We start from the raw sequence: 12,069 nt of genomic DNA, 5'->3' as shown, positions 1-12,069 counted from the left end.
GAGGGGGTTATCTCTACTTCTGCCCTCTATTTGTTTGGGGTAGAGGCACAGAGCACCCCCGCCAAGGTTCTCCATATGGGAGCTGACAGTTATTAAAAAGCATGAGAATCCTAAGCAATGTGTAACTTCATAGATCAAGGAAGAAATGAAGGTTAGTTTCAGAAAATACGGAGTATACTTTCTTTAGACTCAAATTGTAATATTGTGTGAGGATCCCCCCACTTGGGCAACCAGAAAGGGAAAAGTTAGGTTGTACTTTATCTTGCATATTATGCCCAGTCCAAATAAGTTCAATAATGCTCTGCTTTTCTTCTACAGGTCCAACCACCAAAAAGTACCTTAGATGCCACAGGAGAACAGGATCCAAGATGAATCGGGGACCCCTAGATTATTCCTGAGGCTGAAAGATGCTCTTCCTCCACACAGTACCTTTGGTGCCTCGGCAAGCAAAGTGGTGAAGCTTCTTGGCTTTACTTGACAAGACTCCTGGAGGATGGCCCCCCTTCAGATGAAGGAGTCGCTAGGACATAGATGTCAAGAGAAAAGAAGGAAACAGGCATTGTCGGAAAGGTAGCACTTTCGCTCTTCATGGTGGTCTCCGTTGGCGGTCGTTACTCCAGCTGTGGATATCCCGCAAAGGTGACGTACTGTGGCCTCTGACAAGGCTTGGCTGAAGGAGATAAGACCCTTGGGGACCTTGGATACCTTCTGGTGATCACGAGTGCAGTGGCAGAAGTAGGTGCCAGGTTTCGGGATTTTGTGGTTTACTGACTTTCTGTTCTTTGGTGTAGCAGCCATAGCACAGACCTTTGGATGGCTTTTGGTGACCTGGACTCTTTCAGTGGGCTGGACTGTGGGCCCTCACCAAGGCTGGACTTTCGGGACCTCTTTGGATTTTTGTGGCGGCAAATCCACCTGAGGACCCTTCTCTGCACACAGTGACCTGGATCTTCTCTGGCAGGAAAAAGTGGTCAGCTGTCGTGCCAGAGATGCCCATTGATGGGTTCTTCACTAAAATGGAACTTTTACAGCTCCAGTGTCAAACAGCACTACGTCAGTGTACTTACCCCCTCTTCTGGAAGATACGCAGCAATCTGGCTTCCAGTGGTCACAAACATTCCTTCATACCCTGGGTGGCACAACTGGATTTTTTCAGATCGAAATGTCCAAGGACTCCTCTTCTGGGCTCACAGAGACCCCTTCTCCAGACGGCAGGCACACCAAACTGGTTTCTAGGATATTTCAAAAGAGCAGCAGATGCACGATGGTCCCTTGTATCTCGGGAAGTGGTCGCCTATCCAGGTCTTCTCTTGACTACGTCCTTGGGTCAGCTCAGCAGTTTTCATATTCCTTGAAGAAATGCAGCTGCAGACTCGTTCCTCTGACTGGACCCAGGATTCAAGCTTGAGGTTTCAGCTTCAGAACAGCTTTGGTTTCAACTTGCTGCTTCAGAACACATTGGTGAGTGAGGGGTCCCCAGTTATACACATCTGTTCCCCATTTAGTCAGGCTGATCCAGGCTCAGTCAGCCAATCGTACAATCATTCATGCAAGCATACAGTCAATCAGGGTCACAGTCATTCAGGCCATTCACCCAAAACCAGACACTCATAACTCAGAATGTGAATTGGAGTAAGCACCCAGCCTTTCAGAGAACTACATTGCATTCACTGCAGTTTCAGTTAGGACTGGCCCAGGCATTGTGTCACACAACAAAACCAGACATCCACAAAACAGAATCTGATTTGACTTTACACTCCATTCATACAGGTCCCAACCCAAGGGTGTACCCACAACACACAGTCCCTGGGAAGGCGCCATATAAGGTCCTTCCAGCCAATCGCCAGTCAGGGAAAAGGGGACAGAGTCAGGGCTTCCCAGGACTTTGGGAAATAATGGGTAAAGGCAATAAAACCAAGAGGCTACAGTGTCCATCTTGCTTTTGTTCAGGAATCCATTGATTCCTATGGCAGGGCAAGTGTCTCCCGAAAATGGAGGACACTCAGAGCCAGTGTCAAGTCAGCAAATAGCTGCCACCAGCCCATTACCTGCTCTCTGGGCAACACACATGTGCCCAAAAATACACACAAGGGGTACAAAGGTGGGTAAGGCAAGTCCCATGCTCAGCAATAAAAATCAATCCAAAGAGCCACAAAAGAATGCACAAGATATGAGAAAAACAAAAATGTATTATAACAAAGCCTAGGCTGGGAATTATCAAAAAGACATTCAACAGTATTACAGAAAATGGCTGGTTTTATAGCAAATTACAGAAGAGAAATGACAACAAATGTTACAGGTTTTCACATTTTCCCCACCTCTGATTGAGCATCGTCATTTGCACAATAGGCGAATCCATATAATAGATTACTCTTTTGGCCTATTCTAGCCTTGTGACCGGATCAAAATGTCAGTTTATTACTTAATTAACATTACTCTTTTTAATTTGTATCAGATGAACTTGCCATTTGATTGGCTGTTTCAGGAAGAGTATGTGTGAAGTGAGTGGCTGAGTACGTTTCAACCAATCCCTGTGTGAGAGGTGACAGTGTTAAAATGAATGTATGACTTTTACATCCCCTCCTCATTGACCTAATTGATTGCCACTGTCTTACCATTCCCATCATTGTGAATTGTGCATCCCCAGTTCAGCTTTGCAACTCTTTGTTGGAAACGTTACACACTTCTCCTTCCTTTCTCATGATTCCATTTGCTTTGCTTCTGGCCTTATCCTCCGAGGGCTTGGTTGCTGGCAACCTGGATTATCTTACAATAGCATGAATATATATATGTATATATTTGTTTATTTACATTGTAATATTATAAATATGCTCTTCACTAATATTACGTGTGTACTGTGATGGTTGGTCAAGAGTTCCCATAAAGGTCGCTGATACCTGATTAATTCTACTTTATGTATAATGGTGTTGTGGATTGCTCCTTCCTTAGCAATTGGAGCGCCTTCAGCGAGAACCTTTCCTAAAGAGGGCAATGTTGAGCCTTACTCATTCTATCTGGATAGGAATACTCTTCACTGCTCATTGTGTGGTTCTTACTAGCTTGTGACTTTCATTAGGATACGTTTTGATGCCCTGCCTAGGAACAGAAATTGTTACATATCTTTTGAACACAAGCTTGGGAACTCAGCTAAGCTGATGTGTTTTGACCAATCCATGTACTGTGTTTGTCCTTTAGTTGAGGCTCTGAAATTTTCTTTGTTGCTTTTTCATGACCTCACTACCGCACTTCAGGCCTGGAAAATGTTTGCCCTGATTGTCTTAACCAATCACTAAGCGGCATTTAGTCTTGGGGCCTCATTCCGAGATTGGAGGCAGCCATGGCGCTATTTGCGCCATGGCTGCCTCCAATACCGGGTCCGGCACCGGTCTTCAATGGGGACTTACTGGTGCATTCCGACCCTGGAGGGACCGGTAAGGCCCCATTGAACAAACCATTCCCCATTCCCATTGAGCCCCTATAGGGAAGGGGGAGGGCGCTAATAACGGGCTTGTGACTAGCAAACCCATTATTAGCGCCATGGTCCCTTAGCGGGACCCGTAAGGAACGTGTGGTCAGACCACACATTCCTTACAGTTCCCACTATGGGACCTCGGAATTGGGCGGTAAGGGATTACCGGCACCAGTCTCCTTACCGGTGCCGGTAATCCCTTACCGCCCAACTCATAATGACCCCTTTGGTGTGACAAGTTGCAACACGGTATGTGTGCACCTCTCTGCGAGGACCTGGCTGATGCTTTCTGTTGAAAGGGTTGGGGTTTTCATATTTCAAAGATGGCTAACTGGGTCTTGAGGCCTACATGTGTTATTTATTCAATTAGTGTAAAGGGTTAATGTGATTCGCTAGCATCATGAGTGCTCCTCAATGTGTCCCTCACTAATGCTAAATTCTGCTATATCTATTAAGGACACATGGTTATGTTCAAATGTAAGGTGTGTGTATTGTGGCATGGCTACTGGCGTCTCATTTGGCCTACATAGGGACGTTTCTATGTGAGGGACTGCTCTCTTTGTGCTGTGTGCCTTCTTACAATGACTTTTGAAGTTTATATTTTCATGCCCATTTGTGGCTGAAAGACCCTTAGCCAGTCCGAAGGACTGCCACCCCAAGTCCTGCCCAAGGATCACGGCTCAAACCCGAACACCGAGAGGGAGGTCGAAGACGCTACGGAGATTGCCTGGTGGGGAAAGGACATACCCAGAACAGCCTCCCCAATAAACAACAATGCGGTGAACAGAGAGCAATGTAAAGTCGGTAGCAAACGAGCCGCGGTCATTAAAGTAAAGGCTGAGGGGCAGACTCTAAGAAACTTGAACGTCCCTACAGCGGCCATAGTCGCGGAAAGAGAAAGTCTAATCACACCAGGACCAGGAGAGAATGCCTGGGGTAAACGCACGTGTCTTCCCAAACACACACAGAGACGAGGGGAAGCAAGGAAATCCTCCATGTAAGGAACCCGGAAGCAACGGATTGGGAAAGAATAAAGAGTTTAGAAAACAAAATAGAGTTAGGTAACGCTGGGATTCACTTACCTAAAACTCTGGTGCATAGAAGTTCTGAAGGCAGTATACACGCGGCAGCAGTGCAGTATCCATTATGGAAACCTATGTTCTGGAAAGAAGGGGGCAGGGCTTCGGGGGCTTGTCAAAGCTCCACGGTATGGTGGATCTTGATTGGTCTAGGACTCTTCAGCCCCTACATTAACTAGACAGCAAGAAAGGACTGAGTTATTCTCCCTTCTGTTTCAGAACAGAGTCGGAGGGGAAGAAGGAGCTTCAGAACTGCGTTGGGCATATGAGGACTAAAATCAAGTTTTGCCCTTATCCTCGAAGGAGCCCCAGAACAAAGCTGTATTTGGACTACCTTTAAGGAGAACATTACCCTGATATTTGTATTTTTGCAGTTTTATAGCCAATAAAGACTTCTTTTGTTTCCAAGCCTTATCCTGTCAAGTGTGTTCTTACAGTGGCGTTGGATGTATTCTCCACCATTGTTATTCAAAAGATAAGCTTGATGGTTTCTTCCACTGCGCATAATCAGTCAATTCAACGTCCAATATTCAACATTACACTTCCTCCTTGGTTATTGTCCAAAAAATAATATCAAGTTAGTTCTTTTTTTCAAGAGTATTTAATCTCTGATGGTGATTTATCTACATCCAACACGTGTTTCAACCTCAATTTACACAGGTCTTCATCAGGGCCATTAAATCACCTTCAAATTCATATATTACAATAACAACATTTATACCAAATCATTCAAACCCCAATTATCATAAATCATACATTATATGATGCACATTTTGGTACGGCAATCCAATAAAAATAATAACATTGGTAAATACCGCATAGAATGGGTATCAGAGATCGTTCCACATCCAGGGGATGGAGTTACAGTTTCAGCAGAAGACAGACAACAAAAATATATGTGTACACATAAGAACATTTTGAATACTGTCTTCCATTTCATATAGGTGATGTATTACTAATTATGAAATTTACTTATTATAGAAGTTACAAACGCTGAGTGGTTTGAGCAGCAGAGTTCATGTCCCCCCAGTTTTAGTGGAGGTGTACCAGTTTGATTGACATTTTCTCTGACTTTCTTGCAATTATACCACATTACCAGAAATGGCAGAATATTTGACGTCTAGAGATGAAGATGTTATAGCATTATTCGCCCTTAGAAGGAGTACATTTAATTAATTTAGAAATACTAGTATGACTACAGAAACATTGAGACAGAAATGTGTTAAACTCAAGAGATTGTCAAGAAAGGACATTAATACGTTTTGGGAGATGACAACTACGAAGCAATATCTTGAATAGAGCAAAATACAGAGAGGTTTAAGGATATGGATTTTTCCCAAATCCACAAAAAAGATGATGCAGATCTAGCCAACAAATGGAAAGAAAACCTCAATGAAGGGTCTAAGGTAATGATTCAACTACTAACAGAACATGCAACCAGAGAACATGCTCGGGTAATTGAAGCAATAGAAATAGTAAAATAGGAGATTGAGTTAATGGATGCGATTCCTGCTACTAAAGAAAACATTATAAAAAGTTGTATGAAGTATTGAAAGGTGAAATTGTGTAAATCATGCAAGTTCTTAAGGGATGACAAAGATTATTTTTGTTTAGTTTTTGTTTTTATTAATATACTTATAGCCATGTGGCTATGTATATACAACAATAATACATAACAATGACAACACAAACCTAAAAAGGTTACATTTACACAATACCTAGTAGTAGCATCCGTGTTAGTACAATGTTAAATCAATTCTCTAGAGTAAAAATGATTTCATCATCTTTTTAAAATTCCCTTTGAATAATACGGTATTAAACAATAGTTATCTTACTTAGTCCATGATGTTCTATGGTACAAAGGTGCCTCTACAAATGTATTCTAATGTTGAAAATAACAAATTATTAGACAAAGATTGCACATTCTAAAAACAGTAAAAAATATCCACAATACGTAATTAAAACAATACCATAAAATAGATAAGATTGCAATCATTGCCATTCATAAAACTTTGCCAGATGTTGGAAAGATTGTCAATATCTAACATGTTATTGAAAGATTTGAGATATTTCAAGCGCAGTTCCAACAGGCTATCACAATGCAGCATCAAATGTTCAAGAGACTCTACTACCTCATTGCCACATAAGCGGCACATACGCATGGATCTAGACAAGCCTACCTGCGCACCTTTTATTTCCAGTGCTTCACTGTTATAAAACCTAATTAACAGATAATAGTGAACTATTTTTTGGCTAGGATAGGCCATAATGTATTGTGGTTTTAATTCTCATGCAAGCCGATATTGACAATAAGAACCAATATGGGATTTCGTCACTAATTCGATCACATTACATTCGTGGCCTAGTAATATCAGACTCTTGTTTAATCAGCCTTTGAACTGTCGGTACCCATTGTGATCTGAGTATTGGATGAAACGAGCAAACCATGTTGTGTACACTGTTCTCAATTTGCTCAAAAGCCACCATGTACGGAACAACAATAATGTCATTTTCCAAGTTAATAATAATTAGTATCACATATGACAAGTCTTCTGGTAAATTCGTACTCAATAAATTTCACATCAAACTCTAAATATAAATATTCAACAGGTATACATTTGGGTAACTGCAAAAGCTTACGCAAATCATAGCTTCAAGTTTCTTCAAATTTTTTATATGTTTGTTTCCCCAAATTTCAATGGCATACATGAGCATCGCACAGCTTTTGGATGTGTACATCATCAGGACAGTGTAGACTGAATAACCATTGTTCCTCCCAATGAAGGCCCTGATCGCACTGGCGAATACTCTAAATCTTTCTCTAATTGAGAGCCATTGACTCTCCCATCTTAGTTAGTCAGCTACTATCACACCAAGATAATTATAGTGATGGACTTGTTCAAGCTGTTCATTGTTCATGAACCAGACCCTATTACTTGGTTTTGATTTTTTTTGCTATGAAGGACATTACTTTACTTTGCCCAATGTTTATCGTAAGCCCCTTATCTATAGAGGAGTCCGCCAGTGCATTCAACATCTTCTGTAGGCCTGCAGGGGTGTAGTCCAACAACAGCAGGTCGTCGGTGTATGCCAACCACCCTATAAATTAGCTACTAACATTTATAGGGTATGTTGATAACAGTGCAAATGCCTGTTGCATATCCGCTAGATATAAAGTCAAAAGGGTACCTGCAACCATGCAGCCCTGTTTTCTGCCACAACTAGTCAGTATCAAGCCTGAAAATATCCTTTTTGCGTCTAACCTTATACGTACTGCGGTGTCACAATACAAAAGCATTAGCATTTTTAGAAGACCCAGCAGGATGTTCCATTCACTTAACTTCTTCCAAAGCCGGTTCCTAAGGACTGAGTGAAAACTGTAGTCAAATCTATGAACGCGAAGTAAACGCTCAACTCTCTCCTTTTCCAGGCATATTCGATCCCTGATGTTAATAGGACCAGATTATGCGTAGTGCTTGACCTTTTCCTAAATCCAATTTGATTGATTGGCAATATAGAGTTAGCACCAATCCACTCGTTGAGCTCTAATAACAGGACCCTTGCAAATATCTTTGAAGGAACATCTAGAGTAGCTAGCATTCTAAAATTGCCAGGGTCATCCCATGCGCCTTTCTTATAAACAGTGAGAATGTGACTAACATTACAGGTTTTAGGGATCCTAACAATCAGTCCTATTTCGGGAAATAGAATAAGCAGGGCAGTGGCCCACAATTCAGGGGCCAATTTTATTAGACTATTGCACACCCTGCCCGGGCCCGCAGCCCTGGAGTTATTTAAGTATCCAATAATCTCTATAACATCCGAGACTGATGAGAAGTCCATACTTGTTCTGTTATGCAATTGATAGTTAGCTCTCTTTTTCTCATACTGCGGATCACTTCCCATATGCCTGTTGAGTTTTGCGACTGTGCAAGATGAGTAATTTATTTCCAATGCTCGACCACACATCTAAACAGATGATCTCGAAGCCAGAATCTGTAGGATTTTTCGATAGATTTTACCTTATCTGAGACCGACTTTGAGGAAAATCCAATAAGGTCATACGAGATGCAATCTCATTCTGCATGATCTTTTTAGCTTTGCTAATACACTTATCATTACCGTTTTTGTTATGCCTCACCTTAGATTTTTCTAGAAGAGATTTATAGGTCCTATTCTCCTGCACATATTTGCTAATAGTACCCACCATGGCACTAAACTGAGGGATAATCCCATTATCATTATTATTATTATTATTTAGACAACCCTCAGATATGAACACAGGTAGCACTTGGGTTGCCACCATGTTTGCCTTATCTAAGTTGCTTGGGTGCCGCATAATACGATTTTCTCCCTCATTTATAAAAATCTGTCCATTCTTATCAAAATTCAGGGTGGTTTTATTAACTTTAGGAAGACATGAGGCTGCTAGTATTAGCAATTACAAAATCAATTGTGGAGGCAGAAGGACCATCTACCCATTTATATGCCCGTGGAGCATCGCTCATCGTACACCCATTCAGTGTAGAGAGACCATGTTTTAACAGCATTTTACCCCATACTTTCCCTGGTTTATTTGTTTCCCCCTTAGTGAATGGTGTTGGCTTGTACTTATGCAGGACATCTTGAGCGCAGTCTACTACGTCAATTTCTGCATTTAGATCCCCCACAATCCACACTGGGTATTTATGCCCATATTGATTAAGGATGTTATCTAACACCTTGATGTTTTCTTTGGTGGCTTTCATGTTTGGCGGATCGTAAACATTTACTAATAATATCACTACCTGTTGGCAGGATAGCATGGCAGCCAATACGTAAGGGGTAGAATCGCCTGTCATAGTTACTACCCATGGGGACCATACCGATATCATTAATATGCCTTTGGGTCTCCCTTTAGACCCCTTCTCTGCTAACTGCTGGACAGTACAGCACCCATCAAATTGGATATTATCGATGCACCAGGTCTCTTGTAATGCCACAAATTGTAAGTTATCTAGTACAGTTACTAGACCTTCAGAATCAAATATATGTGCATGTCCCCTGGTGTTCCAAGCATATTGGAGGTTATCATCATCAATGCTCCGACATAAAGTGGGACTTAAAGGCTAATGGAAGCCACTGCCAGTACCCAATATTAGATGATTCTTATGCATCAAGCTGGTTTTCTCTACTTGTATTAACTGCTAGGGGCACTTGTAGGGTTACATTTATTTCTTTCTTGCTACCAGTGATACCATTACCAATCTCATCCTCTCGATCCACTGCATCCACACCCACAAGTGTGGCGTGGGGAATACTGACTTGTGTGAAATTATTGGATTTCTCTTGTAGACATTGTTTTATTATCAGTATTAACACTACTTTACATAGATAACCCATTCTTAACAAGTCAACTTCATACGTCATCACATACCCTAAGGTGGTCTTTGTGAAAAACCAAACATTGGTGATGTACTCATTAACTACTTCAACCTGGTCGACAATCTTTATTTCACATGAGGTGATGGTTCTTAAGGGGACTACTGAATGCAATATACATAAGACCGCAGCTCTATTTAATGGCTTCTGGTTGTTCTCTTTACATACTTGGGAGATTTTTAGGGCTTTTACCTGGGTACTATTGGCTATTACCTTGACTGTTTCATTAATTCTTACAGGTATCATTGTGGGGATTATATTTGTGCTGGCCATAGCTTTGGTAGGGCATTTTGGGTCTTCAGTTAGGTCAGGGGTTTCCCCAGACATCCTTTTCTGGAGCTTTGTCTGGTATTGACCACAGGTATTCTTGAGATTTCCTGCTGTATATCTAATGCTGTATGGTCAAAACAGTTTTGTCTACCACTATTAACGGCATTCACAATTACAGGTAGTGTACCACCTGGTGGTGGACTGTCTTTGAAGCTCACTATTGGGGAGGTCACAGTCTTATGGTTCTTAGTATACTTTCATAGTTTTACCTTGTTACTATACATAAAGGCCTGCTTTACTGATTTTTGATTGCGTTTTACATATACTTTATCTTTCCCTCTCTTGCCTTTTTTTGTGTGTGGCTTGATGCCTGCAGCCGTTTCATTCAAGCCTGTGAGATCTACTTCTACCACCGTTTCTAATGCTGGTACAATTTGTCCTCCAAATCCGCTCGGAGTTGTACACACACCACGGTTGCACACAATCTTCGGAGTCAGATACAAACTTTTATGAAGCAGTAGGGTTTCGAATATCCATTTTTTGCTCTTGGCATTCACATTATGCGATCAGTGTTTTTAACAAATTCTCAAATGCGTTAAACATATCATCTGCTGTCATACTTCTGTCATTGTCACTTTCATCTGTCGCTTGGATCACTGGGATCATCAATGGCTTTAGAAATAGCTGTCTGATTCTTCAAATTATGCCCCAAAAAACCAAACACAGGTGTGCCAAACAAAGATTCACTATGTCTGTCATTTTCCTTTGCATTACACATAGGGGTAGCACTCAAGATGGTATTCATAGAAGGGAGGCCCAACTGCTCTAGCATTCCCTTCACCCGTGGGATTGATGGGGCTTCCCCGGCCGATACCTCCATAATATATCCCAGGTATTCAATGTAAGGATCTTCTAAATTGCAACTACACAGGTCAAGGTTATTTATGGTGTGATGAGTAAGACTCCCACTTGCATTATGTACCATAACCGGTACCTTTTGTGTGTTTTCAAACAATGTGTGGATCAATCAGCACACCAGATTTTTGTGTGAATATAATAAGTATATTTTATACAAGGAGATAATGCATTTTAAGGTGCGGAGGAGAAAGATGACAGCCCTGGCATATGGGCTGCAAAGACATAAAACACAGATCAAGTTCCCAAATCTGGGAACTCCCATCCTCTGCACTCTATGGGTGGCTCAATAATGAGTCCTATTATTAAGAAAAAGATTTAGGTAATATATTCAATTGAGATTAACAGGACAATTATCAAAAATAATTGTTCAATTGCATATGTACACATATACACAGTGACAAAATGTACATTAGTTTAAATCCAATGATTTATTTAGAAGCCCAACACGTTTCGTGAAATGATTCACTTCTTCAGGGGCAATTTTCATAATTTTTCAAACTTTTCAAACAATCTCTGAAAAACATAACGTTCAAATAAATCCACATTAGAACCAATCATCTCAATGCAGAGTATCTTATATACCTTTACAAAGGTCATCATATTAGTTATATAATAACGCCTAATTATGTGGATGTAGATCCAAATAGATAAACACATATTATGCTCATACATTTGTTTCTTACTAATAGTCATAGACACACTGTGTCTTGTGTGTACAAAAAAGTCCATCATAAGCTGAATCACATAAAATGTCTAATTTGGTATGTTGTGTTTTAACCCCAATAGTCAATTAAGTAATTGCTGTCAAAAGTAGGGCATGTCAGAAAAAAAGAAAAATTACCTATGGTTTTGATTGCATCAGTCATCAAAAATATAGTTTTACATCATAGAGTAGGTGGGAGGTAGATCATC

This window comes from Ambystoma mexicanum, chromosome 3p, assembly GCF_040938575.1.
Source record: "Ambystoma mexicanum isolate Mex_15411 chromosome 3p, UKY_AmexF1_1, whole genome shotgun sequence".
NCBI lineage: Eukaryota > Metazoa > Chordata > Amphibia > Caudata > Ambystomatidae > Ambystoma > Ambystoma mexicanum.
This window is presented reverse-complemented; position numbering follows the sequence as displayed.